The sequence below is a fragment of the Aethalodelphis obliquidens genome, unplaced genomic scaffold (genome assembly GCF_003676395.1).
Source record: "Aethalodelphis obliquidens isolate GAN/ISIS:26980383/991018 unplaced genomic scaffold, ASM367639v1 scaffold42, whole genome shotgun sequence".
NCBI classification, from domain to species: domain Eukaryota; kingdom Metazoa; phylum Chordata; class Mammalia; order Artiodactyla; family Delphinidae; genus Aethalodelphis; species Aethalodelphis obliquidens.
In genome coordinates, this window is record NW_020837986.1 from 870483 (window position 1) to 882054 (window position 11572).

Sequence of the window (11572 nt, forward strand, 5' to 3'; positions counted from 1 at the left end):
CCACTTTCCTGAGGTCAGGCCTCTTTGGTGAACTTGGATGTTTGTGCCACTGCTGCCAGCAGCTTAGATCTGTCCAGCCAGTAAGAGACTTCTGGCGGGAAGAAGGGGAGTTTCATTGAGGCGACATTGGAAGAGGTGTCTGAGTGATCTGGGTTCAAAGGCGAACCTAGGATCCGATGCGATCTGATGGGGGACAGTAAGCTTCCTTTCTCCAGCAAGCAGAGGAAGTGGGGTGAAGTTGGCAGAGGTGGAGTTCTGGGTGGGCAATAACTGGAAGAAGAGCAAGGCATTTTTTACTTGTTTGTCGATAGGAACAATAAGAAGTCAAAAATGAAATTATTTTCAGTGATGGATACTTCTGATTGACTTGACTATCCAACAGCCATTCCCCCTTCTTTTTTACTCATATACCCTGATTCTTTTTCCCAGGCACAGGGTCCAGTCCCAGAAGGTGAGTCAATTGATCCAAGCCAATCACAGCAACTCAGTCTTCCTTGGACAGTTGGACTAGGTGTGGACATGTGACCCAGGGTGTGTCACTGGCTATATAATGAAAGATTTTCCAGAGAGAGAGAGAGAGAGAGAGAAGAGAGATTTGTTTCTCTTTGGAATGATGAGTGTGATGCTCGGAGCCATGGCAATCATATTATAACCAGGACGGGAAACCCTGGAGAATCACAGAGGCACAGATTCAAAGTGCTGCCATTGTTGAACTGTTGAACAAACTCTGAAACCATTTAGACTCTGAAACTTCCATTTAGACCAGAGTTTCTCAACCTCAGTGCTCAATACCCATTTTGCAGCAGATAATTCTTTGTTGTGGAGAGCTGTCCTGTGCCTTAGAGAATGTTTAGCAGCATTCCTGGTCTCCATCAACTAGATGCCAGTAGCACCCACATCTCTATCGTGACAATAAAAAAAAGTCTGATTGAGCATGACTGCTCCTGAAATCTTGTTAAAATTATATGTCTTGAGTACTTAAGCCATTGCTGATTGGGAATTTTGGTTCTTGCAGCCTAGACTGCAAATCAGACACAGTCCTTGTTTTCATGTAGCACACAGTCTGGTAGTGGAGACAGAATCATTCATTCATTCATGTTTTTGTTCATGTGTTTATTTATTTAGACAGATATTAACTGAGCACCAACTATGCTCCATGCACTGTTCTAGGGGCGGGGATATTGCAGGGAACAGAGCCACGTTTGAGCTCTCAAGAATCTGACGTTCCAGTGAGGCAGATGATAAACAGAGCATGAACAATTGGGCAAGTGGTGATATCAGCGATGAAGAAACAAAGTGGGGTGGAGACGTGGAAGGCGCCATGGAGGCGATGCTGCTTCATGTTCGTACTGACAGTCAGATGGATCCAATGAAGTAATTCTCAAACAAATCATTCGTCTCTCTCAGAGGCTTCATAATACTAGAAAAACTTTATCCTGCCCAGGAAAACTTCGCCACGTGGACCCCAAAAAGCCCCACTGTCAAGATTTGTTTGGGAGATGCAAAGGCAAACGCTTATCTTGTGATAGCACTTCCAGTTTCAAATATATCATTTAAATGAATGTGAAAAAAACAAAACACTGGTCCTGCTGAGCGTGTGCTAGTCAGAAGACAAGTGAGCTTTATTCCATGCCCCTCCTCCTCTCTGCCGCTCCCTTAAAATACTTCATGAGGGGCTTCCCTGGTGGCGCAGTGGTTGAGGGTTCGCCTGCCGATGCAGGGGACACGGGTTCGTGCCCCGGTCCGGGAAGATCCCACATGCTGCGGAGCGGCTGGGCCTGTGAGCCATGGCCGCTGAGCCTGCGCGTCCGGAGCCTGTGCTCCTCAACAGGAGAGGCCACAACAGTGGGAGGCCCGCGTACCACACACACACACAAAAACCTTCATGAAAGGCTGTATTTGACAAAGCTGTCCAATAAAATCATTACAAAACAAAACAAACAAACAAAACAAAAAACTTTTTCCCTCTGCCTAAAATGCTGTCCCTTCAAGCTATTGCATAGGGTTCAGCTTCAGTGTGACCTATTCAGGGAGATCCCTGCATCTCGCCCCCGCCCCCGCCCCATCCCAGGTCTCCACTTGACACTCAGAGACCCTTAGTCTCCTTAGAGCCTGTGCCACAGTTGAAATTAAACAATGAAGTTTGGGATGATCTGTTTCTTTCTCAGTTCCCTTCCCAGACTACCAGCTCCATCAGGCCAAGAACTGTGTCTGTTTATATCATCACTCTATCGCCAAGGTTTTATATATTGTAGGTATTCAGGCTTATGAAATTAAGGAATGACTACATTTTTCTATTCATTCATTTACTCACCTAGCAGACACTATCAGCCCCCCCACCTTCCACCTGTGTCCATTTGGTCTTTATTCAGTGCACCCCAGAATGACTTTCCAGGTGCCAACACCTGCATTCTTTGCCTGAGGGCTTTCACGAGCCCCTATGATGAGTTCTGCCCTGCAGGTGGTAGGTAGGAGGTACCAAGGAATTAACGCCCCCTCCTCTCCTGGGAGCAACCCTCAACTAATGACTGATTGGAGTTTGGGAATGACTCCAGCTTGCTCACTCCCTGGGGGAGGGTAACTAAGGTGTGCGTTCTCCATGGTTACCCCAAGCATCCTAATGGGATTAAGCTCCAATTGCCCACCGTGGAAACCTGCTTGATACCACCCGCCACGGGGTCTGTCTTCCTTCCCGTGTCACCTCCCCACTCCCTTAGTGGTGTTTCCCATTCTTCCCAAATACTCTTCTCGCACTTGAATCCCTGTCTCAGTGTCTGCTTCTGTGGAGACCCAACCAAAGACACTCAGAGATTCCAAGCACCAACTTGGGGCCAGAGCTGGCTCTGGTCTCCAGGAACAGAATGACCGGGTTCTGTCAAAATGACCGTTTCCTCTGATCGGAATGGACCGCAGACCATGAACAAGCACATCAGTAGATCATCAGGTAATGCTGATGCCACGAAGGGTTAAACAGAGCCATGATTTAGAAAGTGTCTGGAGGGGGAAGGCTGTCTTAGACCCGGTGGTCAAGCAAGGTTTTTCCGAGATGACATCTGGGGTAGAGCTGGAGAATGAGGAGAAGCCAGCCACGGGAAGCTCTGAAGGAGAGGTGTTCTGGGCACAGAACACAACTAATGCAAAGGCTGGGGTTGGCATGGGAAGGGGAGAAGGGAAAGATGGGCACGTTGGAGGAGCAGAAAGGAGTGAGTGTGATGGGGCCCACGATCAAGCAAAAGAGGTAAGAAATTAGGTCAGTGAGGTTGCAGTGGCCAAAATGAATGCACGAATGAATGAATGAATGAGCGGATGACCTAGAGCTAGAGAAATTGGAGAGGAGGCCGTCTGGGGCAGATCTATCCAGCCCCTGAAGGGAGAGGGGAAGTCCCCTGTCTAGGACGGTGGCAGGAACCGTCAGAAATGTTGCAGCTGGACCAGAAATGCTGCTTATTACTTTAATAACCACTTGGAGGTCGGGAGGCGAAGGAAGGGAGCCAGACAAGGTAAGGAGGGAGGGAGGGGGCGCGCAACTGCAGGGCCTCGGAATCTGACAGCATCTGTCACCAGGAAATCACATGTAATTACCCCAAGGGATAAAAATCCGGTTGGGGAAGCACTTAGGGCCGAGCAGAGGGGTGAGTGGGACGGACGTCTGGCCTGTCATGGTCCGCTTCCTTGTAGGCGGGGGAGAGAGGCCGCTCCCCTGGGAGGGAGACTCCCTGGAGGCTCCTGCAGCCCTGTGTGCTGGGGGCTCGCCGCTCCCAGAGGCAGGGGGTGGATCTCAGGAAGTGCCGCTTGTTGAATGAAGCTGTTGTGGATTTGTGGGGAAGCCAGCTCACTCCCACCACTGAACGCCCACTACTGGAGCCCCGCCTTTGGACTTGAACTCGCTACAGAGTCCGGATGAATACACAACCCGTGATACCCAGAAGAGCTAAGCACATTGGCACCTGCTAAAATCTTCATCCAGATGCTTGGTCAGTTGCCAGTGGAACCCATGAGGGGAGGAGCCCCGGGACAGGTATATCTTGATATGTCAAAGGCAGGTAACTAGTGGCGCCACAAACTTGTTGTAAGAGGAAGAATGTGATTCAAACGGACTTAAACAAATAAGGAATGTATTGGTACTTGGAGGGGTTTTATTATTGTGGTAAAGTACACATAACATAAATTTAACCTTTTTAATGATTTTTAAAGTGTACAATTCAGTGGCTTTCAGTACCCTTTCACAGGGTTGTGCAACCATCACTATTTATTTCCAGAACCTTTTTATCATTCCAAAGGAGAAACTCTGTACCCCTTCAACAATAGCTTCCCATTTCCCCCAAGAATGTATTGAGTTTTATAACTAAAAAACCCGGGGAGGGGGGTGCTGGCTTCAGGCACAGCAAGTGCCCAAATGACTTCAGTCTCCATGCTGCCTCCCCTGGGTTGATTCCGAGATGGAATTTCCCTTTGGGAAGTCAAGCTCAAGTCTGACACCCTCATGATGCCAAGTCCCGAGACAGAGAGAAACAAATTCCTCTGACAGTTGCTCAAGAAAAAGCCGTAGGATTCACTTGTATTGGCCTGTCTAGCTTGGCTGAAGTCATGTTGCTATGAATTGCGTATTTGTGCCTTGCTTAAATTTATATGTTAAAGCCCTGGTCTCCAATGGGATGTTATTAGGAGGTGGGGCCTTTGGGGAGGTAATTAGGTCATGAGGGTGGAGCCCTCATGGATGGGATTAGTGCTCTTATAAGAAGAGACACAAGAGAGCTTGCTTCCTCTCTTACTGCTCTCTGCCATGTGAGGACATGATGAGAAGACAGCTGTCAGCAAACTAGGAAGAGGGCTCTTACTAGACACTGGATCTGTTGGCACCTTGATCTTGGACTTCCCTACTTCCACAGCTGTGACAAATAAATGCTTGTTGTTTCAGCCACCCTGTCTATGGCTTCTTGTTATAGCAGCCCGAGCAAACTAAGACACATGTGATCGCCCTGAACCAATCACTGTGGCCAGGAGCACTGATTGCTTGGTTGGCTTGTCGACTTCCAGTTGGGGAGAAGGTGTCTTCCCGGAGGAAAATCAGGGTTATGTTATTCGGGGAAAGCATGCTGGTCGGCAAAAATCATAGATGCTCGCTACACCCTGTGCATCAAGCCATCCTTCTGGCCTGAGCAGATGACTCAAGCCAGGGCAGTGAGTGCCATCCCAGGATTCTTGCTGCGTGAATATGAACTTGGGTTGCTAAGCTAACTGAAAGCCCAAGACCACTCGAGGCCACCAGACCAAGAGGGCCACCTGGGTCTGAAGCCAACACAAAGGAAAACAAAGCTGAGGGACGGAGAGGGGCTGTTCCTGACAACACAAGTATGTCCCTGGGCCCAGCCAAGCTTAAAGCCAGTTCTGGTTCTGGATGTTATAGTTACGTGAGCAACAAATCTGCTTTTTTGGCTTAAGCCAGTTTGAAGTCTTATATTTTTGTTACTTGTTATCCAGAGACGATTAATGCTAGTTCATGACCACAAATCATTTAAGAAGCATGAAGTTAGATGATTGTTAAACTCCCCTCCAGCCAAACCTTCTAAAAAACTTCCTTTCCAAAATTTGACAACAAAGAATTTTACGCGATCTGGGATAGCTTGTCAAGCCCGTGAAATTTTCCTATAGTCACCAACTCACTGTTCACCTTTGGCTGCCCCTCTTCTCCCTCTTCCTGGTCTGTCCTTCTGCCCCACCCTAGGGAGGGAGGATTGGGAGTGCTGGGGGATGACAGTGGTGGTCACAGCTGGAGACTGTGATAAGGTGACATTTGACCAAAGCCAGGAAAAGGTGAGGGAGGGAGCCATGTGGGATTCTGGAGGACGAGTATTCCAGGGAGAAAAAACAGCAAGTGCAAAGGTCCTGAGGCAAGCATGAGCCCGCTGTGTTCAAGAAGCCTGGTGTGGATGGAGGAGAGAGAATGAGCGGGTAGAGTGGTACAAGGTGAGTTCAGAGAGAAAACGAGGGAGAGGGCAGACTGTGTGGGAAGCTGGATATTATTTTTAATATTAACATGATGTTCAGGGTTCTGTTTTTGGTCTCACCAATTTTTTTCTACCTTTATTGGAATATAATTGACATATAACATTGTGTAAGTTTAAGGTGTACAATCTGATGATTTGATCACGTATGTGTTGTGACATGCTTACCAAAATAAGGTTAATTAACACATCTTTCATCCTACGTAATTCCCATTTTGTTGTTGTTTTATGGTGAGAACGTTCAAGCTCTACTCTCTTAGCAGCTTTCAAGGATGCAATACACTGGTGTTGACCCCAGTCCCCATGTTGTAACCTTCAAACACATCCTCCATCACACACTCACACACCCAAACTCCCACAGGCCCACATACACCCTTCAGACCTGCACCCACATTGACCTATGGACACTTAAGCACACACACTCCCACATGCACACGTACATCCTTTGCCTGGACACACGTACTCCAACACACCCACATTCTGACATGCACTCATGCACACAAGCACGCACACCCAATCGCAAACATGCATGTGCACTCACGTGTGCTCATTTCTACTCACATCTACACGCTCACCAGCAGCAGCCTACCCACACACGTCTCCACTCACACACAGCCCTGATCCCCCTCACGCCCGCCTGACACTCCCGTACACATCTCCCTGCTGACCGCTCACGCGGTCACTCACAGGCATCCTGCACAGATGCAAACACACCAGCGGCCTCAGTCTCATCCCCTCGCCACCATCTCCCCCAACCCCTCATTTTTCGCTCATTGGGATTCATCAATCATGGGGTCAAGACAGACATTTGAAAATCATCCTGCTGTTACATTATGTCAGGGAAAGCTGGGGGCGGGGGAAGTTTATTAAATTTGGAAGAGTTGCTTCTCTGGGGAAACTCTGAAATAGAAAGGAAAAAAAGAACCCTCGACTGATGATGGAAAGGCGAGCTCAGAGTGGGGGATTACGGGGATCAGACCAGATCATCTCAGCGCTTTCATTAACCCCAGAGTTTATTTTTTCCCTCTCCTTCTTGACAAGTTCACGGGAGACTGACAGCCACAGCTGACGGCTGCCAACCCGGCCTCTCGAAGCGGAGTCCCTGGTGAAGCCCCCTAGGGGCTGTGGCTGGGGGAGACCTGGGTTCTTGTCAGCTCTGCCAGTGTAGCGGTTGAACAGTGTTCCTCCACATTTGTGTCCACCGGACCCTCAGAATGTGGTCCAATTTAGAAATAGAGTCTTTACGGATGTGAGTATTTAAGGGTCTCGAGATAAACTCACCCTGGAGCCACGTGAAGACAGGCAGAGCTTGGAGGGATGCAGCTACAAGCCAGGGAATGCTGGGGCCCCCAGAAGCTGAAGAGGCAAGGAGGATCCTCCCCGAGAGCCTTCGGAGGGAGCACAGCCCCTGCCGACACTGTGATTTCATATTCTGGCCTCCAGAACCGTGAGAGAATCAATTTCTTTGTTTTACGCCACCAAGTCTCTGACTTGTTCCAGCAGCCGAAGGACACTGTATAGACTTTAATTGATCTCATGGCTTGATCAGGTCCCTCGCTCTGCTGGTCCTCAATCAGCTCATCTGTAAAGTGGGATGCCCTTGAACTCGATCTATTCAACAAATGTGCGTTGGGCATCTCTTAGGTGCCCGACATTGGATATATTGCAGGAAGCCAAATAGAGAGGAACCCCTGCCCCCACGAAGCTGACATCCCAGAGGGTGGGAGGAAGGTAACATACGTGATAATAAGTAAAGTACTGTGTATGTCAGGACGTGCAAAATCCTCTGGGAAAACATAAAGTGAGGAAGGGGAGCAGAAGCGCTGGTGGAAGGTGGGGGTCTGTATTGTCAAGAAAGGCCTTATCGGGGCTTCCCCAGTGGCGCAGTGGTTGAGAGTCCACCTGCCGATGCAGGGGACGCGGGTTCGTGCCCCGGTCCAGGAAGATCCCACATGCCGCGGAGCGGCTGGGCCCGTGAGCCATGGCCGCTGAGCCTGCGCGTCCGGAGCCTGTGCTCCTCAATGGGAGAGGCCACAACAGTGAGAGGCTCGCGTACCGCAAAAAAAAAAGAAAAAAAGAAAGGCCTTACTGATAAACTGTGTTCCAGATGGAAAGCATAGTAAATGCAAAGGCCCTGGGGCAGGAGCAAGCCCTCTGTGCTCAAGAAACAGTAGTGAGGGTAGAACAGAGTGAAAGCAAGGGAAAGTGGCTAAATGCTTTCTAATTCCCCTTCCAGGGCTAGGTTTCTAGAAGCCTTTGTTTCCACCTGGCTGATATAGCCCAACCTGGAATGTGTATGTCATGGGAAATTCACACAAATTACAGGGAATTTGTAAGTTTGGCTTCTCTCAGGGAGGTAGGACTGGCGAGAGTGCACAGGGCTCTTTCTTGTAGCCCGCACAAAACACGATTCCAACATCTGGGCAGTAATAAGGGAGGAGGGCAGAAGGTCAGCCTAAAAGGTGACATCTATGGCTGGACCAGACCTCAGGCTGGATCATGCAGTGAGAGGGGATCCTCTATTGCTCTTTGTCCCCAAAGGTAATTCTCCTCTCTGGCTTCTTTCCCTTCCGAGTCACATTTAAGGATGGAAAGTACTTAATTCTCCTGGACCCCAGAGCACACTGAGAATCCCTTGTATAAAGACAAGGATGCTGGCTTTGGCCTCAAGCGGGCCTGGAGCCAAATCCCCAACCAGGATAGCTGTGGTTCAGCGTTCAGCTCCCCTACTTGCTGGGTACACGACCCTGGGTATTTAACCTCTCTGTACGTCAGTTTCCTTTTCTGCTAATGGGGTAGTGATGGTTGCAGCCTCTTGTCCAGGGTTGTTGTGAGGCTTAACTAGGGCTCCGTGTTGTTAAGCTGAATGACTATTCCTGCCTTTGTTGTTGTTGAGCCCTCTCTAGTGGTCATCCTCTGGCAGTGAGGGGATGTGAGGAAGGACAACCAGAGCGCATGAGACATGCTCCCAGCTCTCAGGCCCTTTGTATCAGACATGCGGCATCGCAGAGAGACGGTCACCTGCTCCTGACTCTAGGGACGTAGGGTGGGGGAGGGCAGGCATTGGGGCAGTCCAGGAGCGGCGTTGGGGGCGGTCAACTCTCCCAAGGTGCGAGTCTGATCTGATGGGTTATTTAAATATTTTTACATCAAGAAAGTATTAGCTAATGACCTATGCTAAGGAGCTCATCAACAACATGTGGACAAACTTCTCTGTTGAAGATTATACTCAGTTTGAAGATGCCGACTTGCCAGCACTTGAAAAAAAAAAGAGAAGCCAAAAGAATGGGTGCCAAAGATGACAGTACCTGAGCCTTTTCAAATGATGATTAGAGAGCAGAAGAAAAGAGAACATGAAATCTAAATCAGATATTGAAATGGCACGCAAACTGCTCAAGAAACAAGAAGAATCAGAGAGTAAGAAACACTTCCGAGCCAACCCAGTTCCTGCGTTCGTGTTTCTCCCCCTTTATCACGATAAAGTCAAGCAAAATGAAGAACGGAGGAGGTGTACGAAGGAGAAAAACGAAGAAGCTCTTTTGGCCTCGCAAAAGCCGTTTAAGTTTATTGCAAGGGAGGAACAGAAGCAAATTTGGGAAAAGCAGCTGAAAGACTTTTTTAAGTCTAAAAAGAAAACAAACCGATTCAAAGCCAGACCTATACCTCGATCTACTTATGGTTCAACTATCAATGGCAAGTTAACAGAAGAAGAGCTCTGTAGAAACGTTAGGACGCAGCAGAGAACCCAAGACTTTTTACAGAATTCATCCCCTCTGCCTTGTAGTCCAGCTCGCAGAAGTTATGCTACAAGGAAGCCCAAAGTGTCCTGAACAGGCTGAAACGTCCAAGTGTAAACACAACGTTAGGTGCCAGGCTGCTGATTCTGAAGACCGTCCTGAGAGATATCAGAAACATCATTCAGAACAGAAGCGTCCAAAACTCCTGACAGTCTGTGAACCATCTGACCTTCATGCAGCCTCACGTGCATCCACTAAAAGAGAGAAAATCTTGTCAGATATTGAAGCAGGTGAAGAAAATTTAAAAGAAACATGTTGGCCTTATCTGTCTCCAAGGTGCAGGTCACCCTTAAGAAGTACAATTGCAAAGTCTGTGCCTTGTAGCTTCAACCCTCCCATGCCCACGGTGTCCTCCAGGGGAAGAGAACAAGCCACAAGAAAGAGTGAAAAGGAAAGGATGAGAGACTACCGACGAGAACTAGAAGAAAGAAAAGAAAAATTAAAAAACAGGCCGCTGCCGTTTGAAAGAGTTGCTCAGAAAAAATGCAAGAATGACAGCAGAAAAGCATTATTCTAACACCTTAAAAGCGCTAGGAATATCTGATGAGTTTGTTTCAGAGAAAGGCCAAAGTGGAAAAATATTTGAGTACTTCAGCCATCAGAAGATGAAAAGTTTCACTGAAAATAAAGAAAGCTTTAATGAAGAAGAAAAAATAGAAGAGAGAGAGAATGGGGAAGAAAATTATCTTACTGATACCAACAGCCAAGATTCTTACAAGGAAACAGGTGAAGCTGATGAAGAGAGTGGAGAAGAGAACTGTGTTGACGAATAAAACTGAATCAGTCAGCAGGGCCTCCTCTCTGTGCCCCTGCTGTTGTTGGCAGCATCGGGGGTCAGGAGCTGCGCTTGTGGTATTAAGGACATCTATGGGAATCCGTCTGATATGTGCAGGTCTCTTGAGCAAAGTCCTCATGTAGCCTGAAAAGGCCGAATCCAGCTGATGGGTGATTTGGTCAGTTGGAGTCAGGCTTTGTCTATTCAGTTTTTAAAATCACTACCTATGGTCTGTTTGCAACTTTGATCTTCTTTTTTTTTTTTTTTTTTTTTTGCGGTATGTGGGCCTCTCACTACTGTGGCCTCTCCTGTTGCGGAGCACAGGCTCTGGACGCACAGGCTCAGCAGCCATGGCTCACGGGTCCAGCCGCTCCGCGGCATGTGGGATCTTCCCCGACCGGGGCCTGAACCCGCATCCCCTGCATCAGCAGGCGGACTCTCAACCACTGCGCCACCAGGGAAGCCCCCTTACTTCTATTTTTAAAAAGTGTTTGAGAATCACAGCTGTCACAAACTGATTAGGTATAAAAATATACATTATTTCATCATTTTGGGTGGAAAAAATTGCTTAGCATTGAGAGCAGAGGGGAGTATTGGCCTTTGGTGAATTGTTTGAAAAAAACGTTCTGGAAAGCATGAATCAATACATATTGTAAAATTGTAAAAAAAAAAAAAAAAAGGAATGTATTAGCACAGTGGTTGTTCAAGAAAGATTGAGCACCTTGTGAGTGCCAGGCCCCGATCTAAGTGCTGGAGACAAAGCAGCGAACAAGACGCAGTCCCTGTGTGGCACCTACAGCCTAGCTCGGAGAGGAGACGTGGAAAAATAAATGAATACACAGACAATGAAATACACCATCTAATAGCAGGTAGAGAAGTGCTATGAAAAAAAGATGAAACAATTTAAGAGATAGAAGAATAAGATGGGGAAGAGGCAGGCGTTCTACGCAGGACAGGGAAAGCATCGCTGGGGAATGACATCCATTCCCCATTTA

General features: G+C 48.0%; 1 pseudogene; it reads left to right on the plus strand.

Moving 5' to 3' along the window:
* The first annotated feature begins 9172 nt into the window (after positions 1 to 9172).
* Positions 9173 to 10330, plus strand: LOC113605062 (protein FAM161A pseudogene; annotated as a pseudogene).
* Positions 10331 to 11572: the final 1242 nt, after the last annotated feature.